The sequence below is a fragment of the Bombina bombina genome, chromosome 6, assembly GCF_027579735.1.
Source record: "Bombina bombina isolate aBomBom1 chromosome 6, aBomBom1.pri, whole genome shotgun sequence".
In the NCBI taxonomy this organism is placed as follows: domain Eukaryota; kingdom Metazoa; phylum Chordata; class Amphibia; order Anura; family Bombinatoridae; genus Bombina; species Bombina bombina.
The window spans coordinates 902,587,683-902,608,514 of record NC_069504.1 but is presented as its reverse complement, the minus strand read 5'-3'; positions in this window follow the sequence as shown (position 1 = coordinate 902,608,514).

The following is a 20,832-nucleotide window of genomic DNA, read 5'->3' as shown; positions in this document are numbered from 1 at the left end:
GGGTTTCTATTGTATTAGGATAACTATTATTTGTATTGTGTTATAACCCTGCCATAAGCTGATATATTATTTGGAGAGCACTACTAAGATTTTCATAAATATACTGACACTATAAATACGCTCAAAGCAAAGTGTGGAAAACAGCACCAACAGATATGTGGCTTGTGGGGCACGGAACCCAGGATCTGCCTTATCCTGCAAATACTCCAAATAGAAATAATGATTTGTTCCAGCCACCAATAGTTAAAAGACCTTTATTTCTTCATTAGTGGGGTCTTAGACAAACATACAACGTTTCAGACCTGCTATAGGTCCTTAGTCATGTATACTGAACATACACTGATTCATCATTTAAATACTTTACACCTGGTCAATTGTTCACCTGTTATCATGTGACTACTCGTTATTGCATCACTGCCATCTTGTGGCCATCTAACATATATATTCCAATGATAATAAACAATAAAACAATGGAAGGTACCTTCAAGGATAACAATAAAATATAAATCAATTATTCTGAATCAGTGTTCCCTGATATGTGTATAAATAACCCAAAAACAATTACTAAAAATGTTCGGACTGGATAAATAAACGTACTCCTCTGTGGTGGTGCTAACTGCTGTAGTTTCCTATAGTAGTAATACTTTTTATAATTTTCTAACCAATCTGAGGTTTATATAATAGTCATTTCTGTATTACATCAGAAATATTTGGACAGTTCAGAGACAAGCCGGTTAAGGATATCTCTAATTTAGTTATGTATTTAACGTGCAGATTACCCCAGAGTTGTGTTATCACTCTGGGGACCTGTCTATGTCCGTCCAAAATGAGTTTGGGCCTCACTCGCTATTGTTATATGCTTGTCGGATGAAAGGAACTGGTCTACTGTGCCTCACAAGGATCAGAGACCGTTCTCCGCTAGCGGGTAGAATTGGTTTTCAGTATTTGGTTTTCAGTGTTTGGTGAATCTGTGCTCGATGTTTGTGAACAAGTGATCAAATCAAATAATGCAAATGTTAAGTGATTCAAGTGGTGCTAGTACACAAATCACAAATATACAAATCACAATTATACAGTGATACTATTAAACATAGTGAACATCTTGCATAAAAATATTACTTCAAAAAACGATACTTCAAAAAACGATACTTCAAAAAACAATATGTGTGAGACAAAAAGTGGAATTTCGGAGTGATAAAGTGTGCTTCAAAGGATTCCTCAGAGAACACTAGTGACCAGCAGGATGTCAGTCGATAATTGTGAATCAAAAAAGTAAAAAATGAAAAATTTAAAAAATAAAAAGATAAAAATTAAAAATGGTGTATAATGTTGTAGTTGGTTTTTCAAAGTGTTCCTAAATCGGCGTTAATTCCTCTTTCTGTGTTTTTAGTCAGTAGATTTGACAGTCTATGTGAGGTGTTTATTGCCTGTAGCGGGGATTTGGGCTTCAGCATCTTTAGACGGTTTTTCAGCTCCAGCGTCACCCGAATACTATTCCTTCTGCCGGAAGAAATAATAATAATAGTGCAGATGGTTTTCAAAAGTAGTGGATTAAATTAAAATGCTACTCACCAGTCGACGCGTTTCGGTCAGGTATAGACCTTTTTCAAGACTTTTTGCCTTGTATCTGGATTTTAATCAAGGGGTCAGATAAAAGCGATTCGTCCAATCTCTTTTCGTCTTGAAAAAGGTCTATACCTGACCGAAACGCGTCGACTGGTGAGTAGCATTTTAATTTAATCCACTACTTTTGAAAACCATCTGCACTATTATTATTATTTCTTCCGGCAGAAGGAATAGTATTCGGGTGACGCTGGAGCTGAAAAACCGTCTAAAGACGCTGAAGCCCAAATCCCCGCTACAGGCAATAAACACCTCACATAGACTGTCAAATCTACTGACTAAAAACACAGAAAGAGGAATTAACGCCGATTTAGGAACACTTTGAAAAACCAACTACAACATTATACACCATTTTTAATTTTTATCTTTTTATTTTTTAAATTTTTCATTTTTTACTTTTTTGATTCACAATTATCGACTGACATCCTGCTGGTCACTAGTGTTCTCTGAGGAATCCTTTGAAGCACACTTTATCACTCCGAAATTCCACTTTTTGTCTCACACATATTGTTTTTTGAAGTACCGTTTTTTGAAGTATCGTTTTTTGAAGTAATATTTTTATGCAAGATGTTCACTATGTTTAATAGTATCACTGTATAATTGTGATTTGTATATTTGTATATTTGTGATTTGTGTACTAGCACCACTTGAATCACTTAACATTTGCATTATTTGATTTGATCACTTGTTCACAAACATCGAGCACAGATTCACCAAACACTGAAAACCAAATACTGAAAACCAATTCTACCCGCTAGCGGAGAACGGTCTCTGATCCTTGTGAGGCACAGTAGACCAGTTCCTTTCATCCGACAAGCATATAACAATAGCGAGTGAGGCCCAAACTCATTTTGGACGGACATAGACAGGTCTCCAGAGTGATAACACAACTCTGGGGTAATCTGCACGTTAAATACATAACTAAATTAGAGATATCCTTAACCAGCTTGTCTCTGAACTGTCCAAATATTTCTGATGTAATACAGAAATGACTATTATATAAACCTCAGATTGGTTAGAAAATTATAAAAAGTATTACTACTATAGGAAACTACAGCAGTTAGCACCACCACAGAGGAGTACGTTTATTTATCCAGTCCGAACATTTTTAGTAATTGTTTTTGGGTTATTTATACACATATCAGGGAACACTGATTCAGAATAATTGATTTATATTTTATTGTTATCCTTGAAGGTACCTTCCATTGTTTTATTGTTTATTATCATTGTTACATTATTGTTATTGTCAATTGCTACATGTGAATGTATGCCAGAAAAACCACACAACAACTGCAATCAGCTACATTTTAATATTATTTTAATATTGTTTTAATAAATAAATACCAATTTTACTTCAACTGTGAAGGAATATTTTTACTCCAACTGTGAAGGAATAGGTTTCACAGTTCTTAACCCAAGCCGGCCCGCCGGCGCTTTGATATACTTTTGAATTTTCCGATTTTCCTAAATGAGTTTGACCACTAGGGGTCACTTATCAAAGCTAAGCGTTCTTCTAGCAGTAGGCGCTAAGTGAGATTTCCCAAAATAACATATATATTCCTATTGCAAAAAAGCATTCTGAATAGTCACATTGAAAAGGTTTAAGTATCAAACAATGTTAAAAGATAAAATCATATGTACAAAATTAAAATAGAAGAAATATTACACACAATATGCAGATATGCAGATGCTGTTTACTTGTTATATAAATGCTAATTTAAACTCTTTCATTTTAGAGTTGATTTTATAAGTTTCAAAAAATTGCTACTGGAGATTATGTGGATTACTGTCAATTTGAACACTGTAGGCCTATCTTGAAAATATTTTTTTTGCTTTTTTGCAATAGGAATATATATGTTAGATGGCCACAAGATGGCAGTGATGCAATAACGAGTAATCACTATAAATACGCTATCGGAATTGTTCTCCTATTTATCAAAGCAAAATACGCCTAAAAATAAGCAAATACGACCGCAAAATTCTCCTACTCTATTCTCTCTCGCCTAAACGCACATGTGCGCCAAAGAAAGCACAAAAAAGCTCTTTTTGGTCGTATTTTTAAAAATACGCCTTACTAATCGTCGAAATTCAGATTTATCATTATTTTGCTCCTTAGGAGAACCTAAAATTCTACTACAAATACGACCACAAAAGTTCTCCAAAATCACTGTGGAGAACATTGAATTTACTCCACATTTTTCGCGAGAGGAGATGGAATATTTCTTAATTTTGGCAGCTATAAGAATGAAATATGAATCAATGATGTAAATTTTCTTTTGATAATATATTTTTAAATCAATGAATGTGAAGATAACAATTTTTATTTTATTTTATGTTTTATAATAAATATATTATTTGAACATAAAAATTTGATGTCCTCTTAATTCCTATTTGTAAAGGAAGACAAGCTTATCAATCTTAAAGGGACATGAAACCCCCAAAAATTATTTCATGATTCAGATAGAGAATACAATTTTAAACAACTTTCCAATTCACTTCTATTATTTAATTTGCTTCCTTCTCTTGTTATCATTTGCTGAAAGGTTTATCAAGGCAAGTTCATGAGCAGCAGAGAAACTAGATTCTAGCAATTGATTGGTGGCTGCATATATATATTGAATGTGATTGGCTCACCCATGTGTTCAGTTAGAAACTAGTAGTGCATTGCTGCTCCTTCAACAAATTATACCAAGAGAATGAAACAGATTATATAATAGAAATAAATTAGAAAGTTGTTTAAAATTGTATTCTCTATCTGAATCATGAAAGAAAAATTTGGGGTTTCATGTACCTTTAAGCTAACAATAAATTATATCAAGTAGAGATGTGATACATGTCCATAGTTTTTAACATATTTTGGGTCACCACTGACATTTTTGCATAGCTATAGGAGTCATAAGTACTGCAGGGGGTGTGGAAGAAGATAAAGGTGTTATTGTTTAAAACATCAGTTTTTATTATTATAATTGTAGCATGTGTAAAAAAATATAAAGCTTTCTTACACATGACTAAAACCAAAAAATGCATTTATTGATTAAATTACATGTATTCAGTTAGATGTTTTGTCATAATTTAAAAAAGAAAATAATGATATATTTATTTTATTACAGTACATTAAAATTAAATTAGGTTTTTATATAAATAATGAAATACACAGTTAAAGGGACACTGAACCCAATTTTTTTCTTTCATGATTCAGATAGAGCATGAAATGTTAAAGGGACACTGTACCCAAAAAATTTCTTTCGTGATTCAGATTCAGCATGAAATTTTAAGCAACTTTCTAATTTACTCCTATTATCAAATTTTCTTCATTCTCTTGGTATCTTTATTTGAAATGCAAGAATGTAAGTTTAGATGCCGGCCCATTTTTGGTGAACAACCTGGGTTGTCCTTGCTGATTGGTGGATAAATTCATCCACCAATAAAAAAGTGCTGTCCAGAGTACTGAAACCAAAAAAAAGCTTAGATGCCAACTTTTTCAAATAATGATAGCAAGAGAACGAAAAAAAATTGATAATAGGAGTAAATTAGAAAGTTGCTTAAAATTGCATGCTCTTTCTGAATTACAAAAGAAAAAATTTGGATTCAGTGTCCCTTTAAGCAACTTTCTAATTTACTCCTATTATCAAATTTTCTTTATTTGAAATTCAAGAATGTAAGTTTAGATGCCGGCCAATTTTTGGTGAACAACCTGGGTTGTCCTTGCTGGTTGGTGGATAAATTCATCCACCAATAAAAAAGTGCTGTCCAGAGTACTGAACTAAAAAAATTGCTTAGATGCCTTCTTTTTCAAATAAAGATAGCAAGCGAACAAAGAAAAATTGATAATAGGAGGAAATTAGAAAGTTGCTTAAAATTGCATGTTCTATCTGAATCACGAAAGAAAAATGTGGGTTCAGTGTCCCTTTAAGGGTGGTTTAAACAAGTTAGATTTCAATAAAAAAATAAAAAAAGTTAGGTTCTATACAAAAATCAAGTCTATTTGGGAGTATTTTTAATGATAAATAAAGCGCATATATAATACTAATGGAGAGATTTATTATTAATCCGCTGCATCTCGCCTTTGGAAATTGGCGTTAAAATACTACCGTTGTTATGATAAATATGGGCGCACATGTGCGCCTCTCCAAAGGCAAGCTGCGGAGAACTGATAGGAGAACTGAAAGTCGTATTTCAAGAATAAGTGATAAATGGAGCCCAAAGAAGCAAAAACAGCAGCCAGTGGACTAAGATGAAATTATTATCCAGATGTTAACTATTTCAAAACAGGAATGCATGGAAAAGAAAAAAAATATTTTTTAAAGTTTTTGTTTCTTTAATTTATTATATAAAATTTTTAGTAACCTGAGAAAGCAGATTGGCCTTGCACACACTCCACAGATACAATTAACCTTTTAAGGCCGTTCTGACGTTCTATTCTGTCCTAACCGCGCCGGACTTTAGAGTTGTCAGGACGGAATACAACGTCCTAGCCGTTTGGTTGTCCTGAAGCCAACAATGCTTCCAGGATGCGATCGCGGTCTGGAGGGCGTGTCTAGCATCATAGGGGTGCCCCCCTGACCCGATCCCATCATTGAAATCTCACAATCGTGTGCACAATCGTGGGATTTCAATTTGTTTACATCAGAATGTTGTTCCGATGTGGACAAATTAACCCTGTCATGAAAGGGTTAAAGAGACAAAAAAGTCAAAATTAAATTTAATTTGTTCTCTTGGTGACATTTGTTGAAAAGCATAACTGGAGATTGATGGCTACACACATTACCCCTCTTGTCATTGACTCACCAGACGTGTTCAGCTAGGTCAGGAGTTAATTGTATTATAATGATTTCTATGTACAAAGCACATATGACTGTAGATTTGGGAATGGTATATGAACTTGCAGCAAACATTCCTTTCACACAGCATTGTGAACTGAAGAAATTGTGAGGTAAAAAATATATTTCCATAGAGATGTTCATATGATATCTTCTTGTCAGCTTTTTACAGTTAAGCTGCAATATTTACATGTAATTTAGCATGTAAGTAGTATGTCCCTTTAAGTTGCCACTTATGTGTTTCCCCTGCTGAAGACAATTAGGAACAGATATAAGACCGTTCAAAAAGGGCTTTCCACACAACTTTGTTTGCAAAGAGATGAATAGAAAACTAGTTAAAACATGGCGGCTCCCCTGACTTTATATACATTTATAGAAAACTAAACCATTACAGTTATACTTACATTTTTACAATAATATTAGTTGTTAAAAAATGCAGGGCATATTTTGGCCTAGGCAAACAAGGCACTTGCCAAAGGGCAGCACTTTTTGAGTCTCTGTTGGGTGCAGCAGGAGACCTAACTTGCAGTAGCTTAGTTCACCTAATCAAAAAACTGCAGGAGTGTACTCTCACTTCAAATTTCATCTGCCAGGGTGCATGCAAAGAATTTACAGTAAAAAGAGCAGGCTTGCACTCACTGGTCTTAAAAAACAGGTGCCTTTAATGTGATGTTTTGGGGAACGTTTACCCTTCCTCAGAACATCCGTTCCCCGAAATGTCATATTAAAGGCCATTCGTTCCCCGAAAGTCACATTAAAGGCACCAGTTATTTAAGACCAGTGAGTGCAAGAACACTTGTTATGGAATTATTATGCAAATATGCAAATACTGTGGCTCTGTTTGTTTATGGTAATATTGCATTGCCTTATACTTCCTGTTTCCTGTTCCTACATGGATGTAGTTCTATAGTTCAACATGATTCCTCACACTAACAGCTTGTAGTGTCTTTATTTCTATACATGAAAATAAAATAAAGAAAAAACTGCAATTCAAGGTCAAAGAGGTCCGCTTCCATGGACACATACTATCCTTTGAGGGTTTAAAGGCTGACCCCCCAAAAAAATCAGAGCTATACTGGATATGCCACAGCCGGCGAATGTAAAATCCCTGCAGCTCTTCATAGGATTTGTTACCTACCTATCAAAATTCCTACCACACCTCTCAGAGGTTTGTGAGCCGTTGAGAAGGCTTCTGGACAAGGATGTAGTTTGGCATTGGCTTCCTAAGCATGATAATGCGGTGCAGGACATCAAACGTTTGGTCACAGATACACCTGTCCTGAAGTACTATGACGTTACAAAACCTGTAACTATTCAAAGTGACGCAAGCAAAAGTGGACTAGGGTGTTGCCTATTGCAAGCTGACCAGCCTATCGCTTTTGATTCAAGGGCACTGACCCTTACTGAGCCGATGCTGCAGTAATGAGACCTGAAACTTTCATGCACATAGCTACTGAAGGGAATGATAGAGACTGAAAGTTTAGACAAGCTAAAACTAACTTAAAGGGACAGTCTAGGCCAAAATAAACTTTCATGATTCAGATAGAGCATGTAATTTTAAACAATTTTCCAATTTACTTTTATCACCAATTTTGCTTTGTTCGCTTGGTATTCTTAGTTGAAAGCTTAACCTAGGAGGTTCATATGCTAATTTCTTAGACCTTGAAGGCCACCTCTTTTCAGAATGCATTTTAACAGTTTTTCACCACTAGAGGGTGTTCACGTGTTTCATATAGATAACACTGTGCTTGTGCACGTGAAGTTATCTGGGAGCAGGCACTGATTGGCTAAACTGCAAGTCTGTCAAAAGAACTGAAATAAAGGGGCAGTTTGCAGAGGCTTAGATACAAGATAATCACAGAGGTTAAAAGTATATTAATATAACTGTGTTGGTTATGCAAAACTGGGAATGGGTAATAAAGGGATTATCTATCTTTTAAAACAATAAAAATTCTGGTGTAGACTGTCCCTTTAATTTGTCTCTTGTCTGTCAGAGAAAGAGTCATGAACACTGAATCTATCTGGAAACCTAAAAAGGTGACCCTTGTCTGAGTAATCAAGAAACTCTTTTGTAAATTGATCCACCAACCATGTTTTTGAAGAAACCACACTAGTTGTTTTGTGTGAGATTCTGCTAAATTAAAGGGACATTCAACACTGCACACAACATTAATCTATGTTGAAAAACGAAAAATATAGATCAAGCTGCAACGTGCCCCCTTTCTCTTACTGCCTTCACCGTTGAATCGTCTACGATAACTTCTAAATTTGTGTCCTAGTATGGCTGCCTAACTCCCCCCACTGTGACGTATAGAGCTTCTTCTTGAAACTAGCTGCCAGTGATATCCCATTTCTCGGACTTCAATGCAAAGCGCGTTCACGGCCCTTAGCGCATGCGCGATAAACTAGGAACACTAAAAGCGGAACCATAATAAGCAAAGTTGTTTCCGTTCCGCTTATATTACGCATAGTACCTAATATAACGAAATAGAGTACTATGCGTAATATAAGCGGAACGGAAACAACTTTGCTTATTATGGTTCCGCTTTTAGTGTTCCTAGTTTATCGCGCATGCGCTAAGGGCCGTGAACGCGCTTTGCATTGCAGTCCGAGGAATGGGATATCATTGGCTGATGGTTTGAAAAAGAAGCTCAATACGTCACGGTGGGGGGAGTTAGGAAGCCATATTAGGACACAAATTTAGAAGTTATCGTAGACGATTTAACGGTGAAGGCAGTAAGTAAGAGAAAGGGGGCACGTTGCAGCTTGATCTTGATTTTTAGTTTTTCAACATAGATTAATGTTGTGTGCAGTGTTGAATGTCCCTTTAACCAAGATATCGTCCAAATAAGGAAACCCCGCAATACCCTGCTCTCTGATTACAGATAGAAGGGCACCGAGAACCTTTGAAAAGATTCTTGGAGCTGTCGCTAGGCGAAATGGAAGAGCAACAAATTGGTAATGCTTGTCTAAAAAAGAGAATCTCAGAAACCGATAGTGGTCTTGATGAATCGGAATAAGAAGATAAGCATCCTGTAAGTCGATTGTGGACATGAAATTACCTTGCTAAACAAAAGGCAGAATAGTCCTTATAGTCACCATCTTGAAAGTTGGGACTCTTACAAAACGATTTAAAAATTTCAGATTCAGAATCTTCTTTCTTTGGGACAATGAATAGATTTGAATAAAAGCCCAAACCCCGTTCCTGCAGAGGAACTGGAACAATGACCCCTGAAAGCTCTAGGTCTGAAACGCATTTCCGAAATGCCTGAGCCTTCACAGGGTTTGTTGGAACACGAGAAAGAATCTTCCCATGGGAGGTCTTATTCTGAAACCTATTCGATACCCCTGAGAAACAATATTCTGAATCCACTTATTTTTAACAGAAACTGTCCAAATGTGTTGAAATAATTTCAATCTGCCCCCCAAAAGTTGAACTGGTTTGAGGGCTGCACCTTCATGCAGTCTTCGGGACTGGATTTGTTTTTTTATAAAGCTTGGATTTATTCCAATTTGGAGATGGTCTCCAATTAGATCCAGAGGTCTTAGGGGAAGGAGAGGTCTTTAATTCTCTATTCTGACGAAAGGAACGAAAACTATTGGGAGCTTTAAATTTACCCTTAGATTTCTTATCTTGGGGCAGAAAACTCCCTTTCCCCCGGGGATAGTGGAAATAGAATCCAATTGAGAACCAAATAAATTACCACCCTGAAATGATAAAGATAGTAATCTAGATTTAGATACCATATCAGCATTCCAAAATTTAAGCCGTTAAGCTCGTCTAGTAAGAATAGCTAAAGACATAGATTTAATATCAATCTTAAAGGGTTAGAAATTGATTCCCATATGAAAGTAATTAAACTATATTATTATAATTACTATGATCAATTTAATAAATTAAAATAGTTTTCTTTATTAAATTAAGCTTTCACATACCTTAATTTTAAAGGTAAAATTGTCATGAAATGTGTGGTAATGACAGCCCTTAAAATGAGGCATGGCTCATATAAACCACCATACGCCCCCCATCCAATGGCAAAGCGGCTGGGCCCCTTAATTTAAATAATACATTTAGTCAGCATCGCATGCGCAGTACTGAGGTTAAAGCACAGCTGTTCACAGCCAGTCATCCTATTGGTTGAAGGGTCAGCTTCACACCGGCAACAGCGGAGACAGGGAACAATATAAACAGGTTCTCTATTACCCACGCTTCAGTATGAGCTGTGCTGCAAGACTTTACAAGCTGAGGAGAGCAGCGTGTATCCTAGAATTCTTCACTGCCTGTGATGAAGTCCATCTGTGTTTTAGACGTTGAATACGGCTGTGAGTTTGAGAGCTCTGTTAATTTAACTGTCGGGCTCATCTCACCCCTTCCTTCTGGCTGTGTTTACTTGATTAATGACGGTGAGGGCTCCGTTTCCACATGAAAGCAAACACAGCCAGAGGGAGGGGGAAGATGAGCCCGACAGTTAAATAAACATAGCTCTCAAACTCACTGCCGTATTCAGCGTCTAAAACTCAGATGGACTTCATCACAGGCAGTGAAGAATTCTAATATACACGCTGCTCTCCTAAATGTCTCTTCCCCTCATTTGCAAGAGATGATTTGCACTCTGTGTGTGACTGTCTTGATGCCGGTGTAAATTAAAAGAACTTGTGCTTCTGTCAGTAGACTGCTGGAGACTGGGGGGCGAGTCTGCGCATGCGTTGCTTATAAAATAGTTTTAATGCGCATGCGGGCCACCATGATGTTTCTACCTCGGTAGAACATCATAACAGGCCCCATATAATGTTTAGAAAATGGGTTTGGCGCAGTACTAAGTTTCAAATTGAAATTACAAAAAAAAAGAGAGAATATTTTACAAAGGTACCAATTGCAAATGTATTTATTATTTTAACAAATATTTAATAAATTTAAAAAAAAAATTGGGTTTACTATCCCTTTAATGACATCAAATATAGCATTACAGATAAAATGATTAGCATGTTGAAGTAAATGAACAATGCTAGACAATTCAGGATCTATTAACTGTCCAAACAAAAAGTTGAAGCAGCAGCAACATCAGCCATACAATATATTGCCAGTATGTAAATATGCCTTTCTAAGAGAGGATTCAATCTTCCTATCTAAAGAATCCATAAAAGAAGTACTATATTCCATAGGAATAGTAGTACGTTTGGCGAGAGTAGAAATAGCCCCATCAACCTTAGGGACTTTTTCCCAAAACTCTAAATTAGCCACAGGTAAAGGATTTACACCTAGATTACAAGTTTTGCGTTCGTGTTTTAACGCTGAAAAAATGGTAATTTCAGCGTTAAAACAGCACTGCAGCCATTACAAGTCTTGTTGATATAGCTGTACGGCAAGCCTTTTAGCCTGTAACGCAACGTCAGTCACGCAAACATAAATAATAATTTTTTTCATGGGATTTCCATAGCGCTGCCATTACGAGTTTTGCGGTGAGGCTAAAAAGCTTGTGTTGCAGCCTATACCGTCAAGATCCGTTTCGCAGTCTAAAATTCATCATCCAATAGAATGATAGCTGCTTAAATCCTATTGGCTGATTTGAACAGTCAATAGGATTTTAGCAACTCTAATTCCTATTGGCTGATTCAAAATTTTCAGTCAATAGGAATGCAAGGGACACCATTTTGAAACGGCTCCCTTGCATTGAAGATTCAGTGTACAGTGGCGACCGTATGAAGAGGATGCTCCGCACCAGATGTCTTTAGGATGGACCCGCTCCGTGCCGCCGGGACCAAGATAGAAGATGCCGCCTGGATGAAGATAGAAGAAGCCGCCTGGATGAAGACTTCTTGCCACCTGGTTGAAGATTGTTCAAGTGGGACTTCAAAAACTGTAAGTGGATCGTCGGGGGTTAGTGTTAGGTTTATTTTAAGGGTTTTTTGGGTGTTTTTTTTTTAGATTAGGGTTTGGGCAGCAAAAGAGCTAAATGCCCTTTTTAGGGCAATGCCCATACAAATGTCCTTTTCAGGGCAATGGGTAGATTAGGTTTTTTTAGATAGTTTTTTTTATTTTGTGGGTTTGGGGTGGGGTTTGTAATGTTAGTGGGTCTTTGTAAAAAAAAATTCAGGTAAAAGAGCTGTTTAACTTAGGGCAATGCCCTACAAAAGGCCCTTTTAAGGGCCATTGGTAGTTTATTCTAGATTTGGTTTTTAATTTTGGAGTGTTTTTTTTTTTAAATGGGTATTAGGATATGAATCATTTTTATTATTTTTGATAATTTGTTTTTTTATTTTGTGTAATGTATTTTTTTCGTTTTGGGGTGAGTTTCAGGGCAATGGGAAGATTAGGTTTTACTTTATTTTTATTTTGTGGGTTTGGGGGGTGGGGGTTTGTTTACTGTTAAGGGGGTGTTTGTTTTGCTTTGTAGCAAAAGTGCTGTTAACTTTAGGGCAATGCCCTACAAAAGGCCCTTTTGTTTTTTATAATTTCGTTTGTTATTTTTTGTAATGTTAGGTTTTAGTGTAAGCCATCTTAGGTTTTATTTCACAGGTAAGTTTGTATTTATTTTACCTAGGCAGTTAGTAAATAGTTAATAACTATTTACTAACTAGTCTACCTAGTTATAATAACTATTAGTTATATTGTAGCTAGCTTAGGTTTTATTTCACAGGTAAATGTGTATTTAGTTTTAAATAGGTATTATTTAGTTAATAATTGCAAGTTTAATTTAGCTATATTTTATTTATGTTAAAGTTAGGGGGTGTTAGGGTTAGGTTTAGGGTTACGTTAGGGTTACGGTTAGGTTTAGGGTTAGGCTTGGGTTACGTTAGGGTTAGGTTTAGGGGTTAATATAGTTTAATTTAGGTTGTTGCGATGTGGGGGGCTGTCAGTTTATGGGTTAATAGGTTTATTTAGTGGTAGTGATGTGGAAGGCCAGAGGTTTAGGGTTTAATAGCTTTATTTAATTGCGGCGATGTCGGGGAGTGGTGGAATAGGGGTTAATAGATTTATTATAGTGTGGGTGATGTTGGGGTGCAGGGGAATAGAGGTTAATAACTTTAGTATAGTGACGGTGATATCAGGAGTTTTATTTATAGTTTTATTTAGGTGGCGGCGATATCGGGGGCGGCAGATTAGGGGTTAATAACATTATGTAGGTGCCGGGGATGTTGGTGGAGGGAAGATTAGGGGTGTTTAGACGTGGGGTTTATGTTAGGGTGTTAGGTTTAAATGTTAGTTTTTTTTTCCCCCATAGACAGCTTTTCTTTCCGCGATCGCAGGTGTTAGATTTTTCTCTAAACCGCTCCCCCCATTGATGTCTATGAGGAAAGTGTGCACGAGCACGTCAAAACAGCGCTTGAATTTTGTGTGGTATGGAGCTTAAAAGCACCATATATCGCACGCACAAGCCGGCTGTTTGAAAACTTGTAATGGCTGCGCTATAGGGGGTTAAACAACGCAACTTTTGTTGCGTTCGTTAATTTCCCTGAAGCGCGCATAACTCGTAATCTAGCTGTTAGTTTTTTAAACCTAGAAGAAGGGTTTAAAGAAGCACCAAGTTTAGACCAATCCTTAGTAAACATATGAGAAATAGCGTCTGAAATTGGAAAAACAGGAGTAACCTCAGAAGTTTTAAAAACAGAATTCAAACGTTTGCTATTCTTGTTATCAAAAGGACTAGATTCCTCAATACCCAAAGTAAACAATACTTCCTTTAATAAAGAACGAATATATTCAATCTTAAAAAGAAAGGTAGATTTATTAATTTCAGTCTCTGAAGTAGGATCCTCTGAGTGGTCCATTGGCTGATTGGAACAGCCAATAGAATGCAAGCTCAATCCTATTGGCTGATTGGATCAGCCAATAGGATTGAAGTTCAATCCTATTGGCTGATCCAATCAGCCAATAGGATTTTTTCTACCTTAATTCCGATTGGCTGATAGAATTTTATCAGCCAATCGGAATCTAAGGGACGCCATCTTGGATGACGTCATTTAAAGGTACTTTAAAAATAGCGGCTTTATTCAGGCAATTGGATCCTTAACAAAGCGGATACTATGTGACAATATTGTGCCTTAGAATTGCACTCCATGAACTATTGCTGACGCGTTTCAGCCCTTGTAGTCGTAGCTGTAGTTCACAATCACCTCTACCTTAATATACACCTGTGCTTGCTTGTGATTGGATAAAATCATTACCTGGGGCGCAATTTTATAATTGAAAACAGAATTACCGTATTTATCTTAGCCATACTCAATGTTTATACTCAGAGCTGTTGCTGTATGAACACAATGTTAAAAAATAATAACATAACATGAAATGTCAATATTAATAATTTCAGATAACATCAGATAACATTCTATACTGTACAATTATCTTAAATAAACACATATTTTCAATTGACATTTGTGAAGTATTATGATTCTTGTCTAATTGCTAAATGGCCTTATTTTAATTTAAATTGAAAAGAAAGGAAAGAAAAATTGATGATGAGCAACTATCTATGTATTGCATATTTACATCATGCTTTACCCTCTATTTTAATATATGTTTATGGCCCCATTATTTGTTTTAGCTCTTTTCTGCATAAATGTTCAATTGCTGGTGTATAGATAAATTTAAACTTACAAGAATGTTACACAACTATTTACCATGTTCTAAGGGATTATGAAGTGTCACATGTCATTAAGTGTACCTTTTCTAATGAAACTAATAAAACTAATAAAGTTAAATTTAAATTTTTAAAGTGCAGTCAGTCTCCGGTGCCGCTTATTACACTAAACACAGATGACCAAGAAATCGAGCAGGCACGGAAGATTTAACAGCACGATTTATACCTAGTGGACGCACTCACCAACACCAGCCTGTGGAGGCAGGAAGATCCAAGAGGGAGAGGTGTGGCCAGCTGTCAGGTGCTCGCAGGACACGTCAGACGCCGAACAGTGAAGCGAGGAACGGACCCAGGAGAGGAAAAGGTACCAAGGCAGGAGGCACGCCAAAGAAGTTCCGGTCTTTCCGGTGAAGTAAACAGCTTCTGTCAAAGGGTACCCCCCGTGGACGGGCCGATTCCATAACCGATTCGTCTTGACAGGAGTAGTGAGCCGACGAACAGCTGGGTGAGTCAGTAGGAGCTTTCTTGTTCACATTCAAATTAATGAACAGTGGAAATGACATTTACATTCATATTTGCATCCTATGATGTGGACTTTAGTTATATGGTGCTAACACAGTAAGTGACTTTTAGTCATTTAAAGGTACCTTCATCCGTCGGAAGAAGAGAATGCTTCGCGTCGGATGTCTTGAAGATGGACCCGCTCCGCGCCGGAAGGATGAAGATAGAAGATGCCGTCTGGATGAAGACTTCTGCCCATCTGGAGGACCACTTCTGCCGCTTCGTTGAGGACATCTTGCCGCTTGGATGAAGACTTCTCCCGGTAAGTGAATCTTCGGGGGTTAGTGTTAGGATTTTTTTAAGGGTGTATTGGGTGGGTTTATTTTTTAGGTTAGGGCTTTGGGCCTGCAATAGAGCTAAATGCCCTTTTAAGGGCAATGCCAATCCAAATGCCCTTTTCAGGGCAATGGGGAGCTTAGGTTTTTTTAGTTAGGCTTTTATTTGGGGGGTTGGTTGTGTGGGTGGTGGGTTTTACTGTTGGGGGGTTGTTTGTATTCTTTTTTTACAGGTAAAAGAGATTATTTATTTGGGGCAATGCCCCGCAAAGGGCCCTTTTAAGGGCTATTGATAGTTTAGTTTAGGCTAGGGTTTTGTTTTGTTTTTCATTTTGGGGGGGCTTTTTTTATTTTGATAGTGCTATAAGATTAGGTGTAATTAGTTTAAATATCTTGTAATTTTTTTTTATTTTCTGTAATTTAGTGTTTTTTGTGTGATTTAGCTAATTTAATTTATTTAATTGTATTTAATGTAGGGAATTTATTTAATTGTAGTGTAGTGTTAGGTGTTAGTGTAACTTAGGTTAGGTTTTATTTTACAGGTAAATTTGTATTTATTTTAGCTAGGTAGTTAGTAAATAGTTAATAACTATTTAATAACTATTCTACCTAGTTAAAATAAATACAAACTTGCCTGTAAAATAAAAATAAACCCTAAGCTAGATACAAGTAACTATTAGTTATATTGTAGCTAGCTTAGGGTTTATTTTATAGGTAAGTATTTAGTTTTAAATAGGAATAATTTAGGTAATGATAGTAGGTTTTATTTAGATTTATTTAAATTATATTTAAGTTAGGGGGTCTTAGGGTTAGGGTTAGACTTAGGTTTAGGGGTTAATAAATTTAGAATAGTGGCTGCGGCAGATTAGGGGTTAATAAGTGTAGGTAGGTTGCTGCAACATTGCGGGTGGCAGATTAGGGGTCAATAAATATAATGTAGGTGTCGGCGATTTTGGGAGCTGCAGATTAGGGGTTAATAAATATAATGTAGGTGGCAGCGATGTCTGGAGCGGCAGATTAGGGGTTAATAAGTATAATGTAGGTGTCGACGATGTCGGAGGCGGCAGATTAGGGGTTAATAAGTGTAAGATTATGGGTGTTTAGACTCGGGGTTCATGTTAGGGTGTTAGGTGGAAACATAAATGTAGTTTCCCCATAGGAATCAATGGGGCTGCGTTACTGAGATTTACGCTGCTTTTTGGCAGGTGTTAGACTTTTTCTCAGCCGGCTCTCCCCATTGATGTCTATGTGGAAATCGTGCACAAGCAAGTTACACCAGCTCACCGCTGACTTAAGCAGCGCTGGTATTGGAGTGCAGTGTGGAGCTCAATTTTACTCTACGCTCACTTCTTGCCTTTTAACGCCGGGTTTGTAAAAACCCGTAATACCAGCGCTGCAGGTAAGTGAGCGGTGAGAAAAAAACTGCACGTTAGCACCGCACAGCTCATAACGCAAAACTCGTAATCTGGATGATAACTGTTAGACTGCAAAGTGAAATACACAGACCTGACTCATGGCAAATATATACATTATACATTTAAAACTTAATAAGATAAAGTGCCAAACATAGCTGAGTGTGATATATACTTACCAGAAGACACCCATCCACATATAGCAGACAGCCAAACCAGTACTGAAACAAATCAGCAAAGGTAATGGTAGAGGAGTATAATGTCGATCTGAAAAGTGAGGCAGAGATGAATCCCTGCGACCGATTTACAGAGAGCCTTAGAATAGATTTCCCATAGGCGAAAACATGGTGTCATCAGGCAATACTCCCTTCACATCCCTCAGACAAACACTGTACTTAGAGAGGCATTGGGCTTCAAAATGCTTAGAAGCGCCTTTCACAGAAGAAAATCAAACACAACTTGCTTCACCACCTCCACAAGGAGGCAACGTTTGTAAAACTGAGGTATGAGTGAGGTGGGAGCTGTATTTATAGGCATTTTGAGATTTGGGAAACTTTGCCCCCTCCTGGTAGGAATGTATATCCCATACGTCACTAGCTCATGGACTCTTGCTACTTACATGAAAGAAATAAAAAAGTACAACAAACAAAAGTGTAACTATATTCTCATATTTGTTGCACTGTGCTTGTCTCTTTTTCACATAATAAAATGCAGAGAAGTATAGCAAAATGTGCCTGTGTAGAATCTTGTGAAAAATCTCGCTTTACTGTAGAATTATTTAGATAATCACATCTAACAGAGAGATTAATGGGACGCATCTCTCTGGAACAAACAGGTTTTGTCTTTTATGTTATAGCATTCAGTAAGTGTTATCCACGGACAGTCCCATTTTTGGCTTCCTGTCCCTACCCTATAAAGGGACATTTTGGTCAATGTTTAAATGTAAACAGATAAATTACACCTTGGAATAGAAACATATTTGCAATATAAATGTATTGGCAAAAATGCTTGTAAAAGTTATTACTGTTTTACTGTTAACTGAAGAAACAGGATTGATATTCTCAGGGCACACCAGCATTTTAAATACTGCAGCTGCACGGTGGGGTTTGTATTATGTCATTAATTAACAAATTGAGTCATTACCGGATGATATAAAAAAAAAAATATGGTCTCTTTTAGCAAGTACTGTGCTTAACATGTTACTGCATAAGGCATAGTTAAATGCATTTTTGAAACATTTATGTAATTCAGGTGACCTCTGTTTAGTAAAAGGGATTCTTTAGGCATCAAAGCTTAGGCCAGTAGACTGGAAACAAATGTTTCCGGCTAGTTTGCAAAGGACTGTGGGGCGAAACGCGCATCGACTGAGTGCTATGGCAGAGCACATTTGTTTCCATTCTACTGGCGTAAGCTTTGTTGCCTAAAGAATCCCTTTTACTAAACAGAGGTCACCCGTCTACCTCGCGGACACAGTACTGCTGACTGGCAACGTCAGCCTGAGGTGACAAGACACAGCCTTAACCAGGCGATCCTGAGGTTCCTACCTGTTTACAAGGAGTTGAAATCCGATTGATAACCCTTTGTTTGACAAAAGCAAACAAGGCTTTACGGAGCTCCCTTGCAGCAGCTTGTAGAGATCACCTGATACCGCTGACCAGAAACGGCAGTCTAAAGCTACAAGACACAGTCACACTAGTGGATCCGGAGGTTTTGATCGGAATGTCAAGAGTTAAAATCCGACAGACAACCCACTGTTTGAAATAAGTAAGCAAGGTTTGCAGAGCTCCCTGGCAGCCGAGCCTTCCTGTACATCATAGGTGACGTCATAGTGGGCAGGGTTATAAATTGCATACTCCCATGATATGAAATTGCGGCGCTTAATCACTGCTGTTAATCGCATCATTTGATTAATCAAGCAGCCCTAATATACAGTATATATATACATATACTGTATATATATATATATATATATATATATATATGTGTGTGTGTGTATTAGTATATAATTGGTTAACAGGGGATTTTTTCATCTGGGTGACAGGGAAATGGGGGAAAAAAACATAAAACTATATACTCATTTGACAGAATAAAAGTACATTATTGATTGCAAAATTCTTCTCAGATATGAAAGTACATTATCATGCATCCTACAATTTGTGTTTAAAATCCCTTTAAAGGTACTAGAAAGCTATACTTTAGTAATTGGTTTTCCATCTTGTATCTTGTAAAAGGTCAAAAGTATTTTCATAGGATAGGGATAGGAAAGTCAAAATTAAACTTGCATGATTCAGACAGAGCCGGTCATTTTAAGAAGCTTTTAAATTCACTTTTATTTTCAAATGTGCTTCGTTCTCTTGGTATCCCTTGTTGAAAAAAAAAAGGTGCCTGCACACATTTGTCTCTTGTGATTGACTAACTAGGTGTGTTCATCTAGCTGCCAGTAATGCAATGCTGTTCCTTCGGTAAAGGATAACAAGAGAATGAAGCAAATTTGATAATAATAAATTGGAAAGTTGTTTAAAATTGTTTGTTCTATCCATATCATGAAAGAAAATGTTGGGGTTTTCTATCCCTTAAAATTTTTTTTTTTTTAAAAATTAGGTATTAAAAAGTTCATTCTGAAACCCTTAAAGGGACAGTATACACCAATTTTCATACAACTGCATGTAATAGACACTGCTATAAAGAAGAATATGCACAGATACTGATATAAAAATCAATTATAAAACCTTTTAAAAACTTACTTAGAAGCTCCCAATTTAGCAATGTTTATGAGGTTAGACTGGGACACCCACTGAAATGGGCTGAGAAAGCAGAAAGAGCAGACACCCCTCCATCCCTTGCTTATGAAAAGACCCATTAAACAAACTGGAGCAAGCAATAATCTGTAAACATCAGTATACAACGTTGGGGCTTGGTTAGGAGTCTGAAAGTCAGCACAATGGTATTTAAAAATAAGCAAACCTATACATTTTTACAAAAACACTCCCAGATGGGCAATATAAATGGATCATCTACAAAACATTTATGGAAAGAAAAATCTAGTGTACAATGTCCCTTTAACAAAGACTGTCACAAGGGCTTCCAGAGCTGTAGGAGTGTGGGTCTCACCAACAGTAAGGCACGCAGAAATAGTGCGGTCTTGCCTCTGTACTTGAAACCCACACTTCTATAGCAATGGAAGCCCTTGTAACAGCTGACATACAGGTTAAATAACAGTAGTTAAGGGGTTAATGTTCAAGATGTACTTTTTTTGTAACATTGCACAATTAACTTCCTTCCTGTTTACATTGCAAAATGACAACCTATTTTTGTAGGCTTTAATAAGTGTTATAGAACAAAAAAAAAAATTTTTTTTTTTAATTTTAAAAAATATATAAATAATTTCTTTTCGGCAGTTTATACCATAAAGAATAACTATGGAAACAAATAAAGGGACAATAATTATAGTATTATTGATTTTAAAGGGACACTGAACCCAAATTGTTTCTTTTGTGATTCAGATAGAGCAGAGGTGGGCAGACTTTTGTAAGGCAAGGGCTACCTGTAATTTTATTCCAAG